This window comes from Drosophila melanogaster, chromosome 2L, assembly GCF_000001215.4.
Source record: "Drosophila melanogaster chromosome 2L".
Lineage (NCBI taxonomy): Eukaryota > Metazoa > Arthropoda > Insecta > Diptera > Drosophilidae > Drosophila > Drosophila melanogaster.
Window position 1 is genome coordinate 1,644,756 of NT_033779.5, and position 27,736 is coordinate 1,672,491.

At 40.0% G+C, this 27,736-nt stretch overlaps 1 protein-coding gene and 1 long non-coding RNA gene across 7 annotated transcripts in view; one reads left to right on the plus strand and one right to left on the minus strand.

Moving 5' to 3' along the window:
- Positions 1-2,176: 2,176 nt before the first annotated feature.
- lncRNA:CR45695 (long non-coding RNA:CR45695) lies at positions 2,177-2,408 on the minus strand. The gene has a single exon (NR_124022.1). It is a non-coding gene; the product is annotated as a long non-coding RNA:CR45695 (long non-coding RNA).
- Positions 2,409-6,502: 4,094 nt separating this feature from the next.
- Positions 6,503-27,736, plus strand: part of chinmo (Chronologically inappropriate morphogenesis) — a 53,425-nt gene continuing 32,191 nt past the window's right edge. For 2 of the 6 annotated variants that reach the window (NM_001258910.2, NM_001201751.2), the window contains exons 1-2: positions 6,503-6,957; positions 8,020-9,080. The gene's annotated coding sequence lies outside the window, so the exon portion shown is untranslated. Of the gene's footprint in view, positions 6,958-8,019; positions 9,081-23,091; positions 23,227-25,388; positions 25,435-27,736 lie in introns of those variants that run through there. The other 4 variants (NM_164429.3, NM_164430.4, NM_164428.3 and 1 more) reach the window with 4 other exon arrangements.

Consider the following 27,736-nt stretch of genomic DNA (forward strand, 5'->3'; position numbering starts at 1 on the left):
TGATTAACTGGAGCCCAAGGGCTATAGTATCTTTGGGATGCGCAAATACGCGCGAAAATATATGTATCTCGTGTTCTGCGCTCGCCAAAAGTCATTAATTTGCAATTAGTTCGCAGGCGTAAACTGTGCACGCGTGGGAATCGAAATTGCCTGCGATTTTCCCCAGTCGCGGCGAAACTTTTAGTGAATTTTGGGGGGTTTCCACCCCAGAAAGTATTAAAATGAGCCAAGTTCAGCGGAGGACGCACTAGAAATTGGTTAATCATATAGTGCGTGAAAAATTAATAAAGCAATTTACTCAGTGGGCTCAACTTTCTTCAAAGAGGAAGTCACTTAAAATTAGCTCTTTTCGAATAGGTGCCACTTAATAATTTCATAAGTTTACTAAACTTATTTATTTCGTTATATGATGGGTACTTTAACCATAGGAAAATGTAAGAAATAATGTATTTAAATATTCGTTCTATGTTATACAATACTTGCAAATAGAAAGTAAGTATCTGATATAATGTTATAGTTTGGCTGATTTCCCAACTGGACTGGAAACTATAATTATTTTATTTGCCCAGCATTTTCCAAATTTTTCGTAAGGGCATGCAAATAATGTCTTTCCTAGCAAGATTTTCCGATTGCCTTTTGCCCCCTGGCCGCAGAACCCCTCGCCAATATCCTAAGTATCTGACACACAATTGAATTCTTCCGGTTGCTGTTGCAAGCACAAAACTTTACGTCATCCACAAAACAATCCCCCCACCCCACCCCTGCGAGTCCGAAGACCCGGCAATTTGGCCCAACATTTACAATTCATGCATAATAAACAAATAAAGAAAATGCTGAGAATTGCCTATGAACATTTGTGTGGCTGTGTCTTTGATTCGGAATTTCTGTTTTCCTCGGCCGCGCGCGTTTTGTGCCCATTAAATTGTGCAGTTCTTTTTAACTTTTCTTGTGCATAAAATAAATATAAATAAAGAGGGGGGAGGGGGTAACGAAAACACGAAAGCAGCCGAAAAGCAAAGTGGAAAACCTTTGACAATTGTGGCTGCTAAGTTGTTATTCGCTTTTCCTCCATATTATGCGAATTTTCTTGTTTCGGCCGCTTTGGGTTTTTAGTTAATTTAATTTATGGTTAATTGGGTTGAAGGTCCTTGTTTTCGGCCACATAATGTGATTTTATTATGAAGTGACAAGCCAGAGAGGATTTTCTTTCTGCTTTTAGCGGATTTGGAAAAGTGGATGCGAACATAAGGAAATCTCCTCCACGAAGATTGTAATTTTTAGATGTTATGTTATATTTATTACTTTGATAATATTATTATTATTATTAGGACTACATTTGTAGCTCGCCTAATAGTTCAATTGATTTCCCTGCCAATTACCATTAACACATCCAATTGAATAGCTTTTCCCGCTGAAATATGACTCTTACATAACTCGCTCAGTGGTTGCACACAGCAGCAGACATATCGCCGTGGATTGATAGATTGCATTCAGAACGTTGCCCAACCCGCCCAGTGGGAGGCAAGGGCAGCCAGAAGGAAAAACAACAATCGGAGCGAAGATCAAAGGGAGAACAGGCAGTCGAGCAACATCACCATCATCATCATCATCATCATCAGCAACTGAGGCAGCTGAGGCAGCGCCATCGTTGCAACATCCACCGAATGAAGAACACACACGCACTCACATGTGGATTATATGCAAGTGACCCAATTTTCCACTCATCGAAAACGACATCACCGAAAAACCAGAAGCGAACTACGAAATTTGTTGTTCGAGTTGTGCGTTAGAATTGCATTTGAACAAGGGGAGGAAGTGAGGAAGGTAGCACAAGTTGACTGCAGCAGTGGCAAGCGATCAAACTGGGTGTACAGTGTGTGCAGCCTAAGAAGAACGTGGGGAATAACATTATTAAATGGATGTCCTGAAATGCAAACTGTAGTAAATATCATTTATCATTAGAATCAAAGTATTTATTCTACAGCACTATAATTCCCAACAAGTTCTATCTCTGCCTCAATGGACAGAGCTTTAAACGGCATCTTTTTGATAAAACTGTTATGATCTATAACCCTTATCTAGTTACCCCGAAACCACTGTGCCCGTGTTCTGATTTGCATGCACCACCACTTGGAAACTCACCTCTGCACCACCCTGCACCACATTCCCCGCCCCTCACACTCGCGACGCATTGTCTGGGGTCTTTTGGGTTGGATTTGGGTTTGGAATTTCGGTGGCTTGGTTTCTAGTTTGCTAGTTTGGTAGTTTGCTAGTTTGGCATTGCTGATGATGTGTATCTGAACGTCCGACGTATCTCTTCATCTAGTTGGAGTGCTTTGTGCGTGCTTTGTTGCTGCAGCGACAACATGCGTGAGTGACCCAGTTTCCCTTGACGCTCATCATTAAATTACATTACTCCGGCCCGTTTGGGATCCATCCACCCGCTGTTTGCTCTAATTCACATAGCCCTGCGTTTCATTCAGCGAATTTCGACCATATTGGGCGTTCTCTGAGGCAATGGTTGAAATGCTTTATTAATGGCTTTAGTATTGTATTACCTTCTGCAGTGCTGACATATGTATGCATGATAGAAGCAATAGTTATCCCTTTAAATTGATTTCATATTTATGTATGTTCGTTAAGATACTTTATGGTAAGTCAGCTATATATATTTCCATATGCAAATGATTGTTGTCAACCCAATCAAGTTCATTCACCCAAATCATAATAATCGATTCACGGGTCGCGAAAGGTAAACAAATGAGGTTGCCAAAGAAAGAAGCCTTTACAGTTTGGCTGAGAGTCGAAGGTGAAAAGGCAATCAATGTCGTCGCCCTAGAACTTTTCCTTGATATCCATTTCCTCCACCCCAATTTACCGTTTTTTTTTTTTTTTTACTACTTCGTCCTCGTCGATTGCGGGTAATAGAGCATTCAACCTGGTCCCAAAATCAGGTCGAGAGCAACAGGAGTTCCCCTTCACAAAGCCGTGGGCAAAAATTATTACATTAGCCGGCGCTTTTCCTTTTCACCGTGTTCGTCCTGCAAGGTAGTAAAAATTATGTGTAAAATGTCCTTGAAACCCCTTTTTTTATCTTTTGTTGTCTGTCTTCCTTTTCTCCGCATTGTTTGTTTTCCCTCGCTCATTTTCGCCTCGCTTTTGAATGAACAAGCGGATTCAATAAGGAGCCGCTTAAGCGCGCAATATTTTCTGGGACTGCGACGCAGTTGTAACTTCTTTCGGAAAAACTTTAAAGAGCATGGAAACTGGAAGTTACTCCTCTTATATTTTGAAGTACTTTTTCAAGAATTTGGATGCCTGCTTCTTTGGTTTCCTCATAAAATTAGCGCTTAACATGGAGTCAAATTTAAAAAAGGGAATATAGAAACAAAAACTGAGAACTTTGAGATCAAATATAACAAACAAACTTACTCATATGCACATATTCAAAAACATATCCATGTATATATATGTATGTTAACGCACACATGCGAATAAAATGTGCTGGCAATGCTACAAAAACAAATGATATCATCTTATCTGAAAACGCAACAACATTGATACGAAAATCGTGGCGGGGGGAGGGGGGATTTAAGGGGTTGTGGGTGTAATGGGGAGGGGGATTTCTAAGTGGGTGGGATGTGTAAGCATTTGCTTGTTTGACAGGCATTACAAACACAAACGCCAAGCCAAATGTCAAGCGTAAAATTTTTTTTTATGCTGCAATTCTTAGAAAAGTTCCTTCGATTTTAAAAATCACATTTTACGATACAAAATTTCGATTAAATTTGATTAAGTTCGCTTTATCATTAGAAACGAAAGTACAGGCTGATTTTATTAGCAAGTATTTCACTTGAGGCCTTTTCAGCTTCATGGCACCACTATCCATAACCCCAAAATGTAATATCTTCTGCACGGCATAAAAATGCAGTATACACACATAAAACTGTGTTTTTTTTGGCGGCTCCAAAGCAAAAGCGAAAAGCACAAACAAGCAAACATATTTATGTACAAAATACACAAGCAAACAAACAAATATAGCCGTGCAAGTGTACATAAATACATACAGGCGAATGTAATTGCCAAATAGTGTACATAGGCGAGCCTACGCACTCACGCACACAAACAAGCGAGGTAGAGAGAGAGAGAGAGACAGAGAGAGAGAGAGAGTGAGACAGCAAAAACAGCAAAAGCAGCGCAGCAGCAGCAAAAGCAAAAGCAACTTTGCAGCGACGTCAGTTTGAGTACATAACAAATAAATGCTAAAATTTCACGAAATACCAAAAAACGCACACCCAAAAATGCGCGCACACCAATGCAAACACCCACACAACCACACGCACGCGCCCCACACAAGCACACACACACAGACGTTGTGTGTATGTGCGTGTGTATACAAGGCATACGAACGCAAGCTGCAAAAGTGCGTTCGGAAACAGAATTTCGGGGCTGTGGTCGCAGGCCCAAAAAGTGGAGCATATAACGCACAGCCACCCACTTAATCCAGCCCCTTTCCACAACTCCCTCAAATGCACAGAAAATAAAAGAAACGAAATATCAATAAAAGTAATATTTTGATGCGCCTATTTTCTAAAGTTCAGATGAATTCTGAATGCACATGAATCGTATGATTGGTTTCTCGTTTAGAATCTATCCATTGTATATAATTATATATATTGTTACATTATTATTACTATATAATATAATAATATTATATTGCTTGTACTTCTAGTATTATTTAATTTATTACTTTTTCCTTTTCCACGTTTTTTTTTTTCAGTGCGCTAACAAAAGTTGTGTAGCTAAGCAAAAAGTTGAGTGACGAAGAGCAGGGGAAGACGTAGGTCCAAAAAGTGCGTGCAGTACTGCAAAAGCAAATGGAGAGCCAAAAAGAGAAGCACAGGGGTGGATTTAGGAGGTGGAGTGAGGTTTATTGGCGCTCGACCGAAAAATGCACTGCATTTTTCGTTATGGAAAGGGTTTGATCTAGTGGTATTTTTATAAAATAAAAATATATGAAATTAATTTAAAATGCATCGAAAAAGAATTATTAAGGAACGCGTTCCGGAATAATTCCACTTCCGACTGGGGAAGCAAAAGCAGCAGCAAAAGCAGGAGCTTTTGCCTTTGCTTATTGGATTTTCGACGCCGGCACTCCACGTGTTTCTTGAATCGCGTAAATTGTTCGTTTTCCCTTACCACACCCCGCCCCTTTACCGACAAGCTTTCATTGTCATTGTGTGTGCATAAAATGGCAGCAGAGAGAGAGAGAGAGAGAGAGAATGGGAAAACATGCGCCAAAAAAAAGCTTACCGCTCTCTCCTCTCTTTCGCTCACTGCAAAACGAATGCGCATTGTTATTGTTTTTGGCAAGGCTGCACTGAAAAAAAAATACTGTTGCTAACGAACTGTCAATGAATAGAAATAAGGTAATTGTTTGATTCAACTTTATCAACTCTTTTTCCACTAAAATTAAGTGGTTATTGTTTGATTGGCTAGGAATTTGATATTTTTGATGGGAATTGCATTCAAAAAAGGGACTCCTGACACTTGTGTGAATAGGGGAAGTTTTTGGGCTGAGAAATGAAAAGCATTTTGAGGGTTTTTGTTCCAATTTTGATGGTTTGATCGGAAAGTTCTCAAGGGATATGCAAATTATGCGAGAACTGAGTAGTTAGGTTATTATTGTTTTCTTCCTAGAAATCAAAGACCAATTGTAAGAATTTTCTAAAGAATTCCAAAGAATTCCACTAAAAAAATTTTATCCTTTACTTTTGTTTTCTGAGAGTGATCAAGATTTTAAAGAAACGTAATGCGTTCTTTTGCATTAAAGCTATGCAATTAACATTTTTCCCATATTCCCATCTTAACTCATTGTGCCGATCTTAAAGTGGTTTTCCATATAAATCGCCTCTTGCGAACCCTATTTCTATTGCATCTAATATTCAGAGACCACCTGGATGGAATCCCCCGCTGTTCGAATAGGTTAAGACCAAGTTAAGGTTTGCTTTTGCTATTTCGGGACGAGATTTCCCTAAACATTTTCCACTTGAGCGGAGCTCCTATAAATTACCTCATGTCCTTTGCCTTATGCAATTGCGCCTGCAAAAGAGAGAGTGAGAGAAAGAGTGAGAGACTCACCCCCGGATTATGAGGATATATGTAATTTTTATCCTGGGGCGGCAGTGCATACACACAGAAAAAGACATGCAAAAAGCAGTTGCAACGACCATTACTTCTACTCGCCTGAGTAAATTGTGTTCTAAAAATCATTAAAAAAAAATATGTAAACTATTTTCTGTTATACTTTAGACTATTTTCGGTTATCCTTTTTAAGAATCCTTGTTGGAGATGTCCAATCTGACAATTGCAAGTTGCTCGCCTGCATTCCAATTGGATTAAAAGCTCGCTCGCTCGCTCGCGCTCTCTTTCTCTCTCTCTCTACGGAGCACACCACTGCACGCTTGTTCGTTCGCCGCCTGTTGGAATCGAAATCGAATCGGCAGTCAAAAAGAAACTGCCGTGTTGAACGGACGTGTTGAAGTTTCGCGGTTGCTTGTTTCGGTGGTGCTCGCAGCAGCAGCAGCGTTTGTGCATTCGCATTCGCAGTCGCAAATTCGCATCGCCTCGTCGCTCGTCAGCCCTGGCAACTGCAGGCAACTCAAGTTTTACACGTAAATTAAGAAACGAGGAAGCACGGACAGAATCGAAACCGCTTGATAAAACAGTTATTCTCTACATTTCTGAACTGAAAGAACTGCAGCGGATGAAGTGCAAAAAGCGAAAAGTGCTAAAAGTTTGCGGCATTGAACACTTTTAATTATTATTTACGTTTTGTTTGTGTTTCGTCGAGCAAAGCAAATGCACAAACTAACTGTCCAGTGTGCATGTGTGTGGCAAGAGTGCGTGAGTGCGTCGTGAGTGTTGCAAAACGGCTGTTCGCCTAGTAATTCAAAGGTAATTTTGAGTGAATATTGATCATATTGAAGTGCATGTGGTATGTTTCAAAGCTCAAATAAAGTGACATAAAATCAAAAATGAACAATTATGCGTGTGTACTTGGTTTTCTCGCACACATGAAATTCTGGCCTATGTGTGTGTGTGTGTGACTTTGCAACTCGAATTTCAAACGGTACAAAACGCAGCATAAAAAATGAAGCGAATAGCAAAAGCAAACTGAGAAAAAGTGAAGTATAGACTTTTATGCATAACCAAAACGTCTGCATTTTTAATCAAGCAACAACAATAGAAAAATAAGCAAAAGCAAACTACAACAACAACAGCGAGGAGTACATGGAACAATAAACAACCCTCCCCGTTTTCCGCCTCCCCCTGAAAATAAACAAGGCGCAATACCAGTGAACTGAACCCCTTTTTTGCACTGTGTGTTTATGTGTGTGTGTGTGTGTGTGTGTGCTACGAAATAGCAATTAAGGGAGAATAGAGGAAAGTGCATGAAGTGCAGGAAAGAAGGCAAAATGCAATTAATCCCCAGGACACTTGTTCAAAAAAGCGAGAGAAAAGTGTAGAATAACGGTGAACAAGTGTTGAACAACTACAGAAATACACTACAAAATGTGAAAACTTCTTAAAAATAGTTTTGAAGTAAATGTTCTTAAAACAATTAGACAATTCACTGCTCAAATAAAAATGTTTCCCCTTCCCCAAAATTTCCAAGTCCCAATGCCATATAAAGTGTTTTTGAGTAGAATAAAAGACATTTGCCAGAAGCAAAGTGGGAATTACGGTCCCAAAATGGGAAAATGAAATATATTCTGCGATAATAAAATCATTAATCCAATTCCACTTACAAGAAATCGGGCTGATAAGAAACCAGAAATTCTGGGCACAAATGAAATGAAATTTATTCGGGTGAACTGTGACAAATTAATATAATATTAAAAAGAAAATGAATACTTAAAACATGTCACATTATCCCCGAATAGATTTGAGTTTCAATCAGCCAAATTCCACTTACACTTTTTAATAACAATTTTCTAACCGCTTTTGTATTTGCAGCCAAATGTCAATGTGAAAATGTCTCAACGAGCAAATTTTAGGAAAGTCAAGAAAAACATTCAACGACCTCAAAACCAGCGAATGCTACAAAATGCGAATCAAGAACATTTAACCATCTAAATATTCAAAATCAATTTAATTGAATCAAATAACGCGAAATTGCAACAAATCAACCTAAAAATGAACTGAAAACAAAAACATTTCGAAAAACAACGCAAAATTCTAAAATTGGCAACATAAGTTTTGGTCTTGAATTAAATACAACAAAAATAAATTAACAAAAAACGATTTTTGGCAACAAAACATCATACATAAAATATACACAAATTGTAATTATCTCAAAACGTCCACACGTGAAAATGATTTGCAACTAAGATGACAATCTAATAAAATCAATGTAAATTTTTAACGCAACAAAAGGAAAACCAAAACCGTCAGCAAAAACCAGCCCAAAATCAGTTGAAAAGCCGAGGGAAATCTTTTTAGAACAAACGCAGAAAACCGCAAAAATTTAAGCCACCAAATTGGTAAACTATTCAAAATTATTGGTTCGGACATACGCAATACTAAACACAGCAACACAACAACAACAACAACAACAGCAACAACAGCAGCCATAGCAACTACTACAGTGATCACTACAGTAAAAGCAACCGCAACAGAAGCAGCAGATAAAACGTGTGTGTTAGTTTGCATAAAAATTTCGTTTCGATAAAAGCAAAGCAAAATCATTTAACAAAATAAATAAAGAATAAAGTAAAAAAAAAAATTACCAATCGTAATACATGTATTTATAAAATATATACCTATACATATATCTATGCTTACGAATTATATCGGAGAATATTTGGTAAACAATTTTTGATAAAAACAACTCGAGTATATATCCTAACTAATTAGCAACAAAAAGAACTAGAACATTTGGCCTAAGTGAAAAAAAAAGTGAAGTGAGAAAAACTAAAAAGAAAAACTTATAAATTCAAAATTACCACTTGTGAAAGGTGTTACAACTGAGGATTCTGGATTTGGATTAATGCGTAAATTTGCAATTGAATATTAAGGTGAGTTTGTTATGTTATATTTATGAAAAATTCACAACTTGTCATTTTTTCACACATCTCTTCGCATTTCTTAATGGCCCTTTTAAGTTTCCCCACGCACGAAAAAGTGCGTAAAATGAAAAATGTTTTTTTTTTTTTTAGAAAGTGTCCACAAACATTTGCAAACAATTACCGCTCGTAAAAAAAAGGCAAGTGCTCCGCCTCTAATTACAATTATAATTTATGCAAAAAGTAAGGAAAACATTTTTTGGTCAAGAGAAAAATTGTCTACGCACTTTGCGTATGATTTATGACACTCAAAACTTGGCGTTGCATATTAATACGCGAGAAAAAAGCAAAAGTTGCTTGCTTGTCACTTCTACATGTGTATCTACGCACACACACACACAAACTCTCTCACACACTCACGCACGGAAAGGGGTGTAGATATTTTTTGGGGTTGTGCATAAATTAAAAATATATTACTTCTGCTTCTTGCCGATGCACAAAAAAAAAAAAAAAATGCGGCGCAGTTGACACGCAATATTTTTCGACTGCGCTGCCGGCGCCGCTGCCACTTTGACCTACTTAGCAAACGCAGCGTGTTCCAAATTTTGTGCGTTGTGTACTTCTTTGTACCGCTCTCGCCCCCTCTCCCTCGCGCACTCGCCCCGTCCCGCTCGCACGCGTTGGGGTTGGTCTGGCATTGCGTGCGCTGGAAGTTGTAGTTTTTGTTTCAGTTTCTGTTGTTGTTGCTGCTGTTGTTGTTGTGTGGGGTCTTCCGCATTTAATTAAATGCACAATAGTTTTTAAAGCTTTTACACCTCAAACAATTTCAACAAGCATTTAAATATTCAATATGCATTTTAATTCCTAAAACCTCACTTAAGTCTACAGAGATTGAAAAAAAAATAATAATAATAATTCGAAAGAGAACGAATCTTATAGATACTTCAAATATCTACAAGATACATCAGTACTTAAGCTGCTAAAATAATAACAATAATCAGTAAAAATCTACAGAAGACGCACTATTTTTTATCTGTGCAGCAATTTCCGTGGCGCTTTTGTCTTAGTTTTTGTCTGCTGCATTTTCCCCGGTCGGAAGTGCGCTCTTTCCCATTTCCCTCGCCTTCTCACGTGCATTTGCACAATCGTTAGGTTTTTTCTAAGAATAACTCGCCTTTGGAGCAGACTGCGCGGCTCTCCCTCGTCTTTCTTCTTCTTCTTCTTGTCTTAGCCATGTTGTAACTGACGCAATGCAACCGACTTCATTGTTTTCTTTTTTATTTGCTCTTGTTGTCGGCACTTGCGCAAAGTGCCTATGATATGCTCCCAACCCCCCCACTCCACCCCTTGTTCACCAGTAAGGCGAACGCATTTCGGTTCTTCTGCCCAAATTGTTTCAATTTTATGACTTGCCACTGCAGTTGCCTGAATTTTAATGCCACCGATTACCAAGAAGGCGAAAACGAGCAACAGCGTTGCAAGCATGTCAGTTTTTCCGATTGTTACTACAGTTATTATAGCCCTGAATTTCAAGGGTCAAGTAAGAGGTCAAAACTGCATTTGAAATTATTTATTATTTACAGAAGCAAGTTAGGCAATGCAACTATTCATTGAAAACTCATATGGACAACACTTTAATCAAAATATTATCTAACACAACATACAGTAGTCGGAAATCCTATGCTAATCCCAAGTATCACTCGAGTATTGCCAGTTGTTGGGCGGAGATTATTTTATGATTTTATGAACCATTATGGCCAGACACACGTACTTATCATTCAAGGGCTGCTGAAATGGGCTCAGAAAATAAGGAAAAATTTAAATTACACGAAAACGGGGACCATAAAAATTCATATGAATTAATCGCTTTTATGATCTTTTATTAAGGCTTATCAACAAAAAAAAGATCGAGTAGTTCTTCTGGTCTGCAAAATTTGGCAGAAGGTAGGCCTAAAAATTAAGGGGCTAGGGGGCGTGGCGAGCCGAAAACCTTCTGTCAGTGTCAGTCCAAGTGACATTTTCCCTTCTGCGTTTCCACGGCACTTGACAATTCATGAGGAAAAAAGTAAAGAGGAAGAGAATTTAGGCCTATATGAAAAGTCTACACTTTTTCAGAGCAACTACAGCAGAGGTAAAAGGTTGTCCTTAAAAAAAAAAAAAACATTGGAAATTGATGTATTTATAATGTTGCGGCTTATTTTGGAAAAATATTATTAGAAGTGTTTTTTTTTTATGTATATCTATTGGAACTATTTATTTGAACGCTGCTGTATGTGCAATGTTTATTTGGGTTTGGCGAAGTCAATTCCACCAAAGTTTCTTCCACCGTTTTTCGCTAGTTTTGGAGGTTTTTTTCTGGCCATTCCCCAGTTGCTAATTGCCAGTTGCCTTTGCTCCAATTCGCCACACGCAATAAAAAACGAAACTTTTGCATGCAAGCAAGGTGTGTGTGTGTGGGTGGTAACTTCATCTGTGTGTGTGTGTATAGATAGTTTGCACAAATAGAAAACGCATTTCTGTCCGCTTCTCTCTCTCGCACTCTCAACTCCTCTCTTTTTCGCCATTTTGTGCTTTGCTTTATCTGCATTGAACAGTTGGAATGTCTAAAGTTTCATGGCCTTTTTTTTTAGGGGTTTTTGGGAGTCATGAAAAGGGCATGGTCCTGTTAAACCTTTAAGAAAGATTTTTTAAATTGTTTGAATTATTATAATTTTATAAAATCTTTGCTTCTCTATTATGAATTCCATATATGAAAATACCTCAGAAAGAACAAAATTGAATAGAATTGCAGGCAGACCGAAATGTCGATTTAGAGGCTATTACATCACAACCCAGAACCAAATGCTGATAATTCCTAAAACAGAATGAGCGCGTACAAAAAGCGATCACACACAGACACACACATAGCGAAACTTGCAGAAGGGCGCAACAAATAAATAAAAAAGCAACAAAACATAGACGAAATTGTAAAAAAGCACTGGCAAATGGAAGTTTGTGCTATGTACAAAGAAATGAATACATAGGCCTATATACACTTGTCGTTCCCCTTCCGTCTCGCTTACCCCATGCTACCCGTCCCTGTTCCTCTTTCGGTGAGCGCAGCGCAAAAAAATTCACAAGTCGCATCAACAAAAAAAAATATAAAAAAAAGTATGGCGTGGCCTACAATTTAATTGGCTCAAAGTGCGTAAGGGGCAGCCTGCACAGCAACAAAAATAAAACTACGAAAAAACGAAATAAAACAGCAGCAGCGATAGAAAAAACCTTGAGCTGGCACAGCATAATTAAAAATGTACGTATACGCACACTACGATAGGCCCAAAATCACCCATACATACGTGCATACTTTTGCAGTGCGTAGAGCTTTCCCGCCGCTCGAATGACATTCACGCGCAATAAATATCAGACTTTAGCAGCGCCTACCGAACCGTTTTTTCATGAAATCAAGAAAGCTTCACTGCAAATCCAGCAACAAAACGAGGAAGTCTAAAAATGGTCGCGGCAAACAGCAACAAAAACAGGCAGCTCGTAGGCCTAGGCCAATGCAATGAGAGCGAGGGAGATGGGCACTGTTTTGGAGCTTTCCCCACGCACTCTGTGAGCTTTTGTAGGCGCCACGCACAGCGAGGGAAGAGCTTTTCAATGTGATGATCAGTTCAAGATACAGATAGATTGGGGATCAAGGCAATAAATTCTTGGCAAAAACGCAGTTAAATTTGTCAATCTAAAAATCAGATTAACATGTTCTCCGGTCGATTTAGAAACCAACGAATCTTCTACAAAATGAACTAATATTTAATGAACCTACATTTACATTTAATAACCAACATCCCAAATAGTATTTTTGATTAATTTAAACCTAAACACTTCCTCCTCCAACAAAAGGAAAGGAAATCCAAACCAATGTTGATCGCATAACAATTACTAATGCCACTAAGCTGCAATGAAATGCAACAGTGACACACTTTGCATCTCTTTCTTACGCATTTCGTAATCTAATATCCGAAAGAACGGAACAGAAATGATTATTTAATTGGAGAACCGTTGGTCCCCCAATTTCCTTTTAATAACAGCTAATTATGTCAAGTATTATACACGCAAACACTACGAAGAGACACTCAAAGACACATGCAACCGTACATAATTCCCTCAAATTGCCGCAATCTGGAAAATCTGTAACTTCTCGTTTGTGTTTGTTGTTAAACTTGACATTTTTCCCCACAAGGGACATTGGTTTTGATGCGTTTCCACCTTCGATGCTTCCACTTCCTCTTCGCTCCTCCGGGCTTTCGCCCTATCTTGCTGTCTCCCTTTCTCCAAAGAATCTGAATCTTGAAGAGTGCACTCGGCGGTGGAAAAAAGCGAGAAGTGGAACAAAAAGCACAAAAGAAAATGGTTAAGGAAATTAAAAAGCATAAAAACAACAACAGCGCCAGCTTCCGTTAAAACAAAGCGAACTCAAGTGGAAGACGGAACAAAGAAGGCGAAAAAAGGGTTACCAAAAAGGGAGAAAGAGTGAGAGAGCGAGAGAGAGGGGCGGAGAACACATATGCAGCATTTACCGTTAGAGCCCTTCGAGGGCGTTCTTTCTTCCTCCCCATTCTTGTGATTAGCTTTTTTTTTTAAACGTGTTTTTTGTGCTTCCTTCTTTGTTGCTTCTCCGGCTTTTTCTGGTTCGTTTGATATGCAGAACTTTGGTTGGATGGTCTTGATGATGCACTTGGCTCCATGGGAAAATAATCAACGATGGGCAACGTTGTCAAGTTGGTAATTGCGAACAGGTTGTTGTTGTTGTTTATAAATGGATCAATTAAAACATAGAACTTAAATATAAAAACTTTGTAACTATCAGCACAGATTTAGGAAACGAAAAATCAATCGTACAGTTTGTTAGACTAAATTTTCCCATGGGAAACCGGGGATGCAACATTGCAATCGCTCGCTCTATAAAGTGCAGTCAAGCAGGAATTCCACCCCAAAAAACAGAGTTGCCTATTAGGACTATGACATTGTCTTTCGGTCTATACGCTTTGTTGATTCATATATGTACATATGATGTACTATGTGGTGTGCAAGTCACACTTTTGGGATTCCCACTCGAATCCATTGTAACAATGCATTTGCGCAAGTCTTGCACTTGCTCATCCGCTGATGATGTTGTATGCCGCCAAGCTTAATTTATGGTTTTTCTCAGACTTTTCGGGTGCTCTTTTCATGCGGCGTTATGCGTGGGTGATTCTGGTTCCCTCGGCTCTTGTGCAAGGTGTTTCATTTAAGTTGCGATGACCGCTGATAAGACGCATTTAAGGCCGACCGCCTGCAGCGTGAAGTCTCTTTTCGGTTTTTTGTTTCTTTCCTAAGTCTAATTAAAATGCACCAACTCGAGTGCAACATTTTTATGGACGTGATTTACACAGGAACAAGCCACGAAAAAGAGTAGTTTTTTTTCCATCGTTTTTATGTGAGCCGTAAAGAAGGGGGCGCAACCATGAAATTGAATTGCTACTTTGAAGTGCACTCGATGTCAGTGGATGGGCCCAAAAAGGGTTAACTGCACACATGGCTGCACGGCTGATAGACAGCCCCAAAAAAAAAAAAAAAAAAGAAGGGAGGGGCGGGGGTTTAGGGTCGAGGTGTTGGGGCCATCACAACCGACGGGCCACCTAGTTACCCACACTAATTAAGGCGAAATGCAGCCAGGGCAACGTCGCATGTGATGGTTTCTCCACCTCTATTATTTTCTTTTTAGCTTCTTTCCATTGGCCGGATAAACCGGGTTCATTAGAAGTGTATGTTGAAAGAACAGTTGCTTAGTTGCAGTAATAAAAGAAAATACAAAGCGATTTAACTTAAATGTATAAAGATCCTTTCATAGGATCTTTAAAGCAATTATGATAGATACATTTGTTAACCTTTAAGTTCGAAGTAGAATATCTTAATTTTGCCTAATTAGTTCGTACTTTAATCAAATGTTTTCTCTTTTTTTTTTTTTGCAGGTAAGCACTGGTGCCTTTTTTCGAACTAATTAGGCCGTTGTGGTGTATAGCGTAACGTAAGTTGCTCCCACGAAGTAATTGCATAAAAAATTCCTCATTTTCATGGCGCACTTATTTTTTCTGTCGCATTTGTTTTGCATTTAAGTCCAGCACCCCTTGAGGCATTTTCCATTTGCCGGGGTTTTCCTCAACCCACACCCCGCGCCGCCTTTCTCCGGGATTCCTGACCATAAATTTTGCAATTAACGACAAATGTCACTTTGTCTGGCCGATGGCGACGTAGTCGACGACATCCGAGCGTTGCAACCATTTGCAGAAAGGGGATCCCAGCTCTTTTTCTCCCTTAGATTTTTGTTGTATTTGTATTTTTTTTTTTTCTTTCATTTTCATTTATTTCTGGGTGGCCAGAAACGAGGAGCTCAACTGGTCGAATGCTTTTAGCCCGGACCAACGGAGCATGGCGGGCCCACCATCCTTGCAACACCACCCACTTACGGTCTGCTCGTCCTGCAATTGCATTAAAAAGCATAAATTTACTTTAGCCCAGGCTCTGGGAACGTTATAAAATCCATTTATGCACTTCACTTGCTCTCTTTTTTCGCCAGCCCACTGGAATGGGGCAGCGGTGAGTGGTTGGAGCCTCCCACTTTTTGGGTGGTTGCATGCTGGTTGGTCAGACTTCGGGTGCCAGGACCTAGAGTCCTAGCGGCCAGGACCTCTGCAATCTACAATAATTTCTGATTTCTTTTTTTGCGCCTTTCCCATTTTATATTTTTGCTGCCAATTTCTGCAGTCCACGCTAGCGTAAAAGCGAAAGAGAAGCCACCACTCTACATATAAAGTGGGCATTGGGGTTGGGCGCAGAAAGCTATGCAATTTTTACAAAAATTCCTTTTGTTTTCTGCCGTGTTGAATGATGATGAAGTTTCATTTAGACACGACCCTAGTCCGAGCCTCCGTTTGTTAGGGTTTTCCACATTGCACCGCCCGCATGGCGCTGGCCACCACCACCACCCACAATATGCACCACTGCAGCCACTCGGAACCACCCACTTGTGGGGTCGGAAAACTGGCGGTGCATGAGGAGCTCTGAGAAGTTGGCCGAGGAAAACTTCTGCAAATTGTTTATAGAGAATGTTTTAAATGCTGGCCTTTGCTGAGAATTCTCGTTGCATTCCAGTAGGCGAAATTTTCATGTGGTATATACCTGATTTATGTACACTCTCTGTGATTTTCAAATCGAAATGCTTTTCATTTGCATTCTGCAATTGGAACTAGTTTTGCTATTTTGTTTTATCAGCTTCTATGGACATTGGCCATTGATTAATCTGGCTTTTTGGACCTTTCTCTATGCGAACTTATCTCTTGTGTCCATCTGAATATACATATATATATATATGCCAGCTCTGCCTATTGCACACTTTTTGTCCATTTCCGTTTTCGCTCCTGCTCAAATGTAATTTCGATTTTTTAACGCTTTTCCAACACACTCTGTGCACGTGTGTGTTGGCACCGAACTTCATTTCCTCTGGTTTTTTGGGGCGTGGCGGAAAATACTGCAGTTGCACGCCCCTTTTTCATCCCCCCCCTTCACCCGTTAGATAAACAATCAGCAAACTGCAGCAGCAGCATAAAATAATAAAACGAGCCAGACTTAATTCCCATTTTTTGGTGTTGGATTTCCCCTTTGAAAGTTTTTGTTTGTCGATTTTCTCAGCTTACATGTGTATGTATGTGTATGTGTATGTGTATGAGTGTGGGTAAAGAAAGGATGTTTTTGCTTGTGTCTGCTTGCTTGTTTGCATGCGCTTTTCTGCAGAATTTTCGGCAATATTCCATTAATACTTTTCAGCGCACAAGGGAAAATTCGGCGGGGGGTTTGGGGCACTTTATTTGCTTTGTCAGTTGCGCCAAAGTTTTGTTGATAAATAAATTTTTTAGCGATAAATTTGCAGTATGCAGAAATCAATTTTTACCCTTTGTGTTTGCTTCGTTTGCTCCGCTGCATAAATAAATCATCAATGCAATGGGGGAATTCCGAATTTAGCCTTTCGGGGATTAAATTGCAGTTGGCTGTGCTGTGCCCACGAAAAAAAAATGGGCCGTTCGAGCGTGAATGGAAATCTAAATGGAAAATCCACATGTCAGTCTGTATTTTTATCTATCGCAAAACTAAAGTCTATTTGCGTTTTATCTTTGCCAAAGGGGATTTATTCCACAAATGGAATTTCGAATGGGATTGCATATTAATTTGGATGAGAGAGATGGTGTGGTAAAAGTTTAAACTGGGGGAATATCTATCTGACCGCTTAAAATTGAAATATGGTTGCAATTTTGCAATATACTTGTATACTCTTCACTGCAGCTGCACTTGGTGCATTGGAGTGGTCGAAACTGGCATTCACTCGATCAAACCCTTTGAAAAGCTATTGATATCCCTTATATATTCAATACGTTTGCCCGAACTCTTGAAACAAAAAACCCTTTAGTCTGAATCATCAACATTGATGGACGCCCAAACTCGGCACAGACGGAAAACTAAAACCTTTTATCAAAGATAAATAAAATGAAAAACGAGTGGGCGGCTGTGGGGGGTTGTGAATAGCTGCATGCGACAAATGCAGGCAAAAAAAAAAGGAAATGAAAATGGGAAAACCCAGACTCGACAGCATATGTGTGTGTGTGTGGAGATGTATGGGAAAGCCGGGGGGAAAACCAACGAAAGTCGCTCGCTGAAAAAGCCAATGTGCAGTGTGTATGCAAAAAGGGGGTGGTGGTGGTGATAGTCTCTACCTCTTCCCTCTCCTTTCCGCTCTCTATCCGCCTCACTCACTCTGCAGCGCGTCTCGCTCACTCTCAACTGCAATCGTCGAATGTGAAATAAATTAAAATATTTTTATCTACACTCGTGCACGTAGCCTGCAATGGAAATTGCCAAAGTCAGCTGCAAAAGTTTTCCCAAGCTCTGGAGTTTGTTCCAACCCTCTGTGGCACTTTTCCCACCACCCACCGAGCGACCTCACACTCACGTTTTCCTTCTCGCTTTTCCAAAGTTTCGCTCATGCAGACTTGCATTTTGGCTAGAAGCGAGTTTTGGTCGGCTTTTTTTACATTTGTTGTTTGAGAATTATTGCTGCATCGTGCTGAAGAAGGGTTGCAACTGCAGTTGTACCTTCCCTCTCCCTCGCTCCAGCTCTCTCCGTCTCGTTCTCCCCACGATTTCCCTACTCTTTCTCGTGTTCTGTCTCTGCTTTATGGCGTATATGGGTACTACATATGTGTTGTCTGCTTTTTGGCGCATTGCACTAACCGACTATAAATGAAATGCCGCATGACGGCGCCCCATTCTCCCCCCTTTCTTGGATTTCCTTCGTTCTCGTGCAAAAAAGTGAAAGTTCGTGCTGCTCCTTTTTTCGTGAGCTCCTGCAGGGGAGAGCGAGAGAGAAAGGGCAGGACAGCAGAGAGAGTGAGCTGAAGAGAGACAGAGGCAGCGAGAGAGAGAGAGAGAGAGAGAGTGGGTGGGTGGATGGGGGCTTTGTGTGCTCTGCACTTTGCTTGGGGGTTGTACACCCCCCTTTTTTGGGCCGCAGTGTGCTGCAGTCGAGGGTTGTTGTATGTTTCATAATGATGACAGCCCAAGCTCCTGATGCTGCCCCATCGTCATCAGCACGATGATGATGATGATCATGATGATGATGTTGGCGGTGGTGGTGAGGATGATGATGATGATGATGACGTTGCAGGGGATACAACCCTTGTGCAATGTTGTTGCCCATTGATTTTCCTTTTTTGCCTCCGTTTTTCGTTCGGCTGCTCCTCTTTCATACCCATTCCGTCCGGGGGAAAACTTTTTTCCAGGCAACAGAATGCATTTTTTGTGCGCCGCCTGCAGACAATGCGACAGACAGCGGGTGGAAAAGGGGGTGGCAAACGGGTTTCGCAGGCGGTTGTGTGGTTTGGTGTGGCATGGTGGGTGGTGGGTGGTGTGTGGTGTATCGTGTGTTTGCCTGCATAGAGAGAATTCATTTGGCTTGTCTGCGTCTGGCCGAAAAGTCTGGCAAGGAAATCACAGACGATAAGGAAATGAGTGAAAATTCATTTCAGCCTGCACTACAACCGCCCCCCCCGCCCCCTGCACCATTTTCCGCTGTAGTATTTCATAGTATTTCTCTGTTTTCAGCATTTTACTACGACCAAAGTTTCTTGGCTTGACACATTCAGCCCGGTTGTGGCTATAATTTGCCTGCATTTTGCTATCCCCTCCTCCCCTTCCTCCGTTTTTTCTGTATTTGAGCAATTTATTGCCAGGACATCATCCTTGTCAATGGCTGTTGGGGTTTATTTTGCTCCTTTTTGTCGAGTTTTTTGTTTTCAGGGGCTCGCACAACTTGAACTCAAATGAAATTTCTTATCTCCTTTTTTTTTGCTAACAATTTTTCATTAGGATTTCTATGTTGTCCTGCGGCAGTTTTCTCTAGTTAATTTGTGTGATTTGCAGCACTGACCAAGGGGAAATGGGAAAAAGGTCGGAAGCTAAGAAAAAGCAATAAATCACCAATAGAATAGAAAGTCATAGAACATGTTGGCTGAATGCAATGCAGATCTTAGTAGGGATGGGGAAATTAAATTCGTAGAGGTTTTAGATTCAGTGAAACATTTTCCCAATTGAGTTTTGGTTATGCCACCTGCAATTTGCAGATATGAATCTCAAGACGACAATCCACCTGAAAAAGGGGGAAAAGTAAGGTGCGTTTGGGGGCAGTGTGCCACCCACACAGCCACTACACTAAACACTTTCGACTTGGCTGCCAAAATGTCATAACTTTCGCTTTCGTTTTGGCCGCGAGTTTAACGCGCCCAGACGCGGCACCCCACCCACTTCCACTCCCACTCCCATTGCCCATCGCCCATCGCCCATCCGATTCCTATTGCCATTCCGACCCAGTCCGAGACACGATTCTCGAGTCGCGGATTTTCGCAGCTCCAAGTTGCACGCAACCGAACAGAAAGAATAATATGTACACAGAGTGTGCTGAATGTGTAGACAAGCTGGAATAAAAGTAAAAGTCATGGGACAAAACAAATTTTTTGCACTAAATTGCATGCGACATTCGTTGGTTGTATTGTCGTGACAAATGCTGTCTGGAACAATTCGATATATATATATATGTATATATATATTATGCATATATAACCATAATGTAGTCAACCTCTTTTTGTTGCGACTTGTGGGCGTCTGGAAGTGCAAAAGAAATTCAATTTCTTCCAACCTCTTTCGCTTTGTCTTTGGTTTATTATTTGTGGGATTTCAATTGCTTTCATAATCATTTGACATTTTGTGGGTAAATTAATAAGGTTGTTTTGTTTCGGATTTTATTTCAATATTTGCGTGGGCGATGTGTAATGGTCACGATAAAAATATACAGACTTTTAATGCGGGGGCTTGGTTTCGATGAAAGTTGCTCGGATATTTCTGTTATTACTTTTAAATATGATTAATGCTGGCTCGAAATTATTAAATATAACATGCAAATACTTTTTCGTGTATTTTCCTTGTATTAATCCAAGTAACCACTGTTTTGCATACAAATTCTGACCTTCAAAGCGCTAATCTTTTGACAAAATCCATAAATTTAAAGAAAACTCTTCCTCTCACTTATTCCGCTCGCTTTTATGTGAATGAAAATAATTTTATGCAAAACCCAGATACGCACACACACACACACAAAGTGTGAGAAAGCTCTGAGTATCTGTGTCTGTGAGTCATGTAAAAAAAAAAGTAAAATAAAAGAAAAGAAAAGGCGGACGGAGAAAGAAAAAACCGAAAAAAGTGAAATGAAATCAAATTTATCTTGAACTTGAAAAATGAAAATGAAGACATCGAAGACCGTCGACAATGTTTAACGTTTTATGGCCTCTGTTGTTGTAAAATTGTCTCGTTTAACATTTATTGGATTTCATGATACTTTTAAAGACTCTTTATCTCAGCAGAAATGTACGAACAGAATTAAATACTAATTATTTATTAATAATTGCGCTAGCATAGTGCAATTAATTTGATACTCGTATTTTATTATTATTATTTCTGTGTCCGCTTGTTAATGTCAGCTGGCTCAAAGTCAACTAAAATATATATGTACATACGTTCGACTTTGAAACGCTCAAACTGCAATAACAAATGATTGAAGCAACTCGTATTTTTGCAAGGGGGATTTCGCGAAGGGGTTAACTGCGCAAAAGAACATTGAATGCACACAAAATGTGTTTTAATGAGATAATCGCGGAGACAAAAAATGGGTGGAAAAAAAAATTAATCGTGACAACAATCGTGGCGTCAACTGAATAGCGGCCAAAAATAACCCAGAGTACATGCGAATATATTACCATACATATATATGTCTGGGGATTGGGGATCGGCGAGAATAAGTGGATAATGCATGTGCAAAAAGTTGCTGGGTTGCACCGCCAATAAGAGAGCACAAAGTTTGAGCTAAATTTTAAATAGCCACTCGTCATTTGGAGACTTTTAATTAGTCTAGCATGGCCAGATTTAATTGGATAAAATATGAGTGTTTAAAACACGCGCCAGATTTATTGCACAGAATGTAGTTTATATTTGCTCAGAAAAATAGAAAATACATATATATATTATTTGCTAAAATTCTGTATCTATGCCAAGTATCTAGCCTAAGCAGTATCAATTAAAATCAGCCAATGCATTCATTATTAAATGTCAAATATCGTAGTGGCAATCGAGACGAAAACAAATTCTAAACGCGCTTCCGTATATAAACAGAAACCCAGCAACAAATTCGACGTCATCAGATGAAGTCAAATGAATTGCGGATAAATAAAGAGGCGAATAAAATGACATAATAGAGCAAATAAATATGCATACATATATAAATACTCCTCTCTAAAAATGGGTAAATAAATAATTTAGAATGAAAAAAATAGTATTAAATTTAAAATTTAAGATACAAGAGAAAACTAATTTACGGGCCCAGACAAAGTGATCCACTAAGTTGGCAAATGCTTCTGTATCTCTGCCATTGTATCCCTATCTGCCTTTGTATCTGTATCTGCGCTCGCACTCGTATCTGCGGTCTAACTGTTTTTTTTTGCAGCTCTTGCTCTCCTCTTATTATTATGTATTAGCATTATTATTTACCCGCCTCTGTTTTTTTTTTTTTTTGTGGAAGCAGCGTGGAATGAGAGATTCGTGGAATTGGGACACTTGTGTGCAGTGCCAGCGAATTGTTGTTGTGTCTGTTTCAAATATTTTTTCCGCTGTTTGCTTCCCCGTTTTCTCGGCTTTCTTTCAATGCAAAAAGACTGGCAAAAAAGTGCTGTTAGTTTCTTTCTTGCGAGTTTTTTGCGCGTGTCCGTCAATGTCAAAGGGAACAATTTGTTTTTATCTTGAATTTTTTGTAGTGCGAATTGTTTGGGCAAATATTTTGACTAAGCTGCACTTGATTTTGCAGTAAGTTTCCACTCATTCCATGTGGCGTGTGAGTAATATTTTGTGCGAAACTCATTCGTTCCGTTGCAGTTTATCGCAACTGTAGAATATCTGCTTCTTGGTACAACTTAAAATGCTAAAAAAAGAGCAACAAATGGTTGTTGCTTTTGGTTTTATATACACACTACGTGAAACTTGAAATGCGCAAGCAAAAATACCCAAAAAAAAATCGCGCAAAAAATTCAATTTGGCGAGCAAACAAATACACTCAAAGATTGCAACCAAGGTCACTGATGAATAACAGCAAATGCGCTGTTCTCTCCATATATTTGTGCCAGTCGGTGGAGATCTCCACATGCAGACCGCGTGAGAGGAAGCGAGATGGTTGGCAGTGTGCGACAGAGAGGGATGGAGCCCCGAAATGCGTTCTTTATTTTTCCTTCGCCTGGCTTTCTGGGTTTGGCGTACAAAGTAAATAATTTGTTTGACAGGGAATTTTTGTCGGGTGGCGTCGGGGGTGTTCGACGTCAGTTCCACACATAGATCCGCCTTGAATACACTGAATACGCGCTGTATTTTATTTTAGTTGACTTCATGTGTGCATTGTCGTTCTGTGAGTGCGCGAATCCAACTAGAGTTCCGCTTCGTCTCTGCCAAGTAGCGAAGAAGTTTTGCAGTTGTACATTCGAAAAACAAGCAGGTGTTGTGTTTTTACTTGAAATTTTCCATATAGTGAGCCTTGCATTATACATGGCGCCCAATGGGGGGCACAACATTATTGGCGCCCTACGTTGGACATTTAAAACAAAACAATAAGATTAGTGTTTCATCTTCAACTTCCTTGCTAAATATTCCCACATAATCGTGGTGATCGCAGCGGAATAGGTTCCCATCGTTTTGCATACATCATGTGCATTAATTGCTTAATTGACTCACATTTTATTCAATTCGCTCAATTTCGTATTCAGTGCCAAACACTTCACCACACACACACACTCCCATTTGCTAAGATCCGAGTTCGCGGAGATCTCCAGAGAATTATTCTCACCTTTTATGCATGCGCGACTAATTCCTGGAATTCCTTTGACTGACTAACCCAAAAGTTTGTTGTTCTCACACGCGCAGAATACGAATACAAAAGACAAGAAATGGCGCCGAATATCCTTGAAAAAGGCAAAGGAATAAAGAAGCGAAACGAAGGAAAAAAAATCAAGCAAAGCTGTCGGCGCAGTCGCAGGCTGCAGACCAACGAAAACAACAACACAACTAAAACGGAAAAGATAAATCAAAAAGTAGCCAAACACACTCACGCTCACAGATGCAGTGCAAAAAAAGGCTAAAAAACCGAAAAAAGAGACCGAAAAAAGCAAGCAATAAACAGTTGATCCGCTTTTTGTCTTGTTTTTGAGCAAATAACTGCATTTGACCTTGTTTCGATCTACCTTTGTATGGGTTAGCTTAGAACAAGCAAGCTATACAAACACAAACAGTCCATACAAACGTGTGCCAGAGGGAGAGGGCGATACCATGCTGTGTGCATGCGAATTCATATTTGCGAATTTTTGGTGCTTGTTTGCTTTGATTTGCGTTTTCGCTGCGCACGAAATAGGGGACCAAAGAGAGGTAGAAATCGGCCATAAAGACAGGGCACAAGTGTGTTTTCATGGCTAAAATATTAGGCCTTCGATTTGGGGATCACTAATGGCAAACTTTCGATATAGAATAAATGTGAATAATAACTATTAATTTATTAAATAGGGTATTTCGTAGTCTTAATAACTGGAATCGTATCGTTTCTTATAAACGTACATACATACATACATATATTTTTGCATTCAATTCAGCTGCGCATGGCATTATCAGTTTTAAAATAAGAAGAGAACTCCCACAAGAATTCACGTTTAATGGGATTTATCAGAAATGATCCCCCTATCTTTTTCTCTAACGTATTAGCGTTTTCTTTTACGCGGCAAATACTGTTTTGCTAATTCTTGTGTTGCTTTGCCAAAAACAAAAATGAAGCCAAACCAAATGTAGGTTAAATTTACGGAAATTGCGACGAGGGCAGACATATGTACATATAGAAAAAGTATGTGTATCGGTGTGCGTGGTATAAAAATATAAAAAAGCTATAAGGCAAAAACAAACCACAACAGATACGAACTCAGATAGCGCACACACACGTGCGCGCAAATAAAAGTGGTTGTTGTTCTTGCCGATGATGTTCTGTTTTTAATTTCGGACAGTGTATGCGTAGATTATGCAATAAACGAACGAAGAAAGAGAGAGAGAGAGGCAAAGTAAGATAGTCCAATTGTGGGTGACTAATGATATACATTCGAGTGCAAACAGGTGCAGAAAGCAAGATATAAGTGCTCCAGTGGAAAGCAAATTCTCATTAACTTACATATGTATTTCTTATTGCGGTGTGAAAAGTGAACAACTCAGTCTCGCCATTTGCGCGCATCCAATCAGAATGCATTCATTCTGGGGGGAACGAGATGGATGCACGGTCGCTGCATTCTTCTCATTCGTTCGCTCGTTCGGCTTCGTTTCTGTCGTTGCAATTTTATTTCGCATGCGCTTTCGGCTTCGTGCATTGAATTCCAATTCGTCCGCTTGGTTTTTTGCACACACGAAGTGGCTTCGTGATCGATTGGACTTTTTTGTTGGCGCAGCTGTTCGGATTTGCATTGTTCTAATTGGACGACGCAATTGGAATGCAGTCGTGAGCAAAGTTGGGTTAATTTATACATTAACTTAAATACATATTCACAAAAGTATTAGTTCTTATACATAAGTGCACTAAATAAACCATTAACTAACTAATCTTATGAATGTTCTCCTTTGCTTTCTTTGCAGGTAAATACTTTCATCCTCCTGGTAAAATACCCACCCTCAGTGAGCGGTAAGATATACTATCTTCAGAATTTTCTGCTAGTCATGGCTCAGTTGCACATATTACATGCCACGTCATGGGCAAACAATCGGGCAGTCTAAAGTGCGTTAACCAAGTTTAGTAGAACACCCCCGCCCGCTTTCAGTCACCATGAAAACCAGATCCATCATCTGAGAAAATGGAAAAGGGGGAACACGAAGCCACCACCAAAAGCGAAACTTCCTCCCGGCTTTTGGGATGCCTTTCCGCTTGCAACCAAAACAAAAATGCAATTTCTGAAATCTCGGCGCCGGAAAAAAAGGAAAAACATCCTTCGGGCACGTGCTGATAATGAACCCGACCCTTTGGTGCATGCGCAACCCTCTTTTCGAGTGTTAGGGGTAGCTCCTTTCGGTCCTTGGTCCTTGGCCCTTGGTCGTAATCCCCTGACTGCAGCCCAGCTGCTGCTGCATCAAAGGATTTCTCTGGCGCCCAACCCTCGAGTGCAACTGCAACAATTTTCAGCGGGGTTAATTAAGCGTTGCGTCTTTGTTGCAATAGCCGCGAATATTTTTTTGTTAGGGGTTGCAAGGAGCGGTAAGCTGTCCAAATTGCCAATGTGACAGGCGCTGCGCGTGTGCCGCCTCACAACTAATTGCAGTTCCTGTTCAGGAAATCCCAAAAAATACAAAAAAAAAAAACTCGAAAGGATAATGGAAAGAGTTGGGCGGAAAACGGGTTTGTGTTGTGGCCAGGAGTTTTCGTACAAAGTTGCTTTGCTGTGATATTTGAAATGTGAGAACAAACTATAACGCGTCATTTTTGGGATTAATCGCGCTGGATGAAAGTATTAACAGGATTTAAAGATTTAAGTAACAAATCACACGTAAGCTATTTATTTGGTTTATAGATCGAGGATTAGTGTAGTATATCAAATTAAAGGTTTCACTCTGCTGAAGTATCCAAAGCTCACACCTGAAAGTTTTTTGCCTGGCAAAAGTTCTTCAAGCAGCAAATAATTTGTTGTCATGTCCGAAAAGGACCCTTTCGTTTCCTTTTATTGTTGTTCTGTTTTTGCGTAGACCTACAGAGAATGGCCAAAAGCAATCCTGTCGAATCGACACGAAATGTTGCTGCCTCAATTTGACACATTTTCAATAGTCACCCTCGGGGATCCGTTTTTCGCCTCCCCAAATTCCTCACCAACACTGCAGCTCCCTCATCAATCTGCAAGGGCAAAAGGAAAGGAAAAGAAAAACATTTATCCCAATGCCTATGTACAAGAAAAGGAAAACGGCGAGGAAAGCCAAAGGAAGAAAGAGTCACGCCTTTTCGGGGAAAACTTTGTTGCAACATTTTGTTGCCGCCTGTGCTCGATTGCCGAACAGCAACAACAACAGCAGCACGAAGGGCAGACTGTTGTCCTGAAGGACTTTTTTAATAACAGGCGAAAGGAGAATTTAACTTTTGTTGCTTACGTCATTGGAAATGCTACTTTTTTTTTGGCAAGTGCGTAACTTTTTTGTGGTGGCAGTTCTGGGGAGGAGAAAAGTCACTTTAATGACATTTTGTTGTAGGCTCGTTGTTACAAAAAATAGTAGGAAAAAAGTAGGCAAGTTAGAATGAGAGAAATTGTGCAGCTTAAGTAATGAATCCGTTTCGTTTGAATAACATTTAAAATTACTCGTTTGTTTTAGCAATTTTCCAAACGCTTTAAAATGCCTACGACACTTTTGCAAGTGTACCCACCTCCCCAAGGACCTTCCCCCCACTGATCCCCTCTTGTTTTTTGTGCTTTCCTTTGCACCCTTGTGCTGCTCTCCTCATTCACTGCACGTCCAATGAAAATGATTGTGTATACGCCTCAGTGCCCCGCGGCAAATGCGTGCGGCATGAGTAATTAGCAGACGCAGGACACTCTGCAGGATATACACCCACACACACACACGCACACACATACTACCATACCTCCTCATAATTGCCTAATTGCGTTAGCCCAAAATTATGCTGCATTTTTGCACTTCAAAGACGGCATGGAACTTTTTCGGCCATCTCACGCTCACGACTTTCTCTTTCGTTTCTTTGATTTTTATTTTTTTCTTTTTTTTTTTTGTTGGCCAAAACTGGGTGACAATTCGCTGCACAAGTGCGTGACAAGGAGTGCGTGAGCTGGTGTGTGTGCGTGTGCAACCCCCAAAAAACGCACAAAATACATATATAGTACACATCCCACCCTTAGCTGGAAATTGGGCCCGCAAGAAAATTGATTTTTCCGCAGTTTTCCCGTTTCCTGGCTGCAGTCTGCGTTTTATGTGCGCTCCTTTTTGGAGTC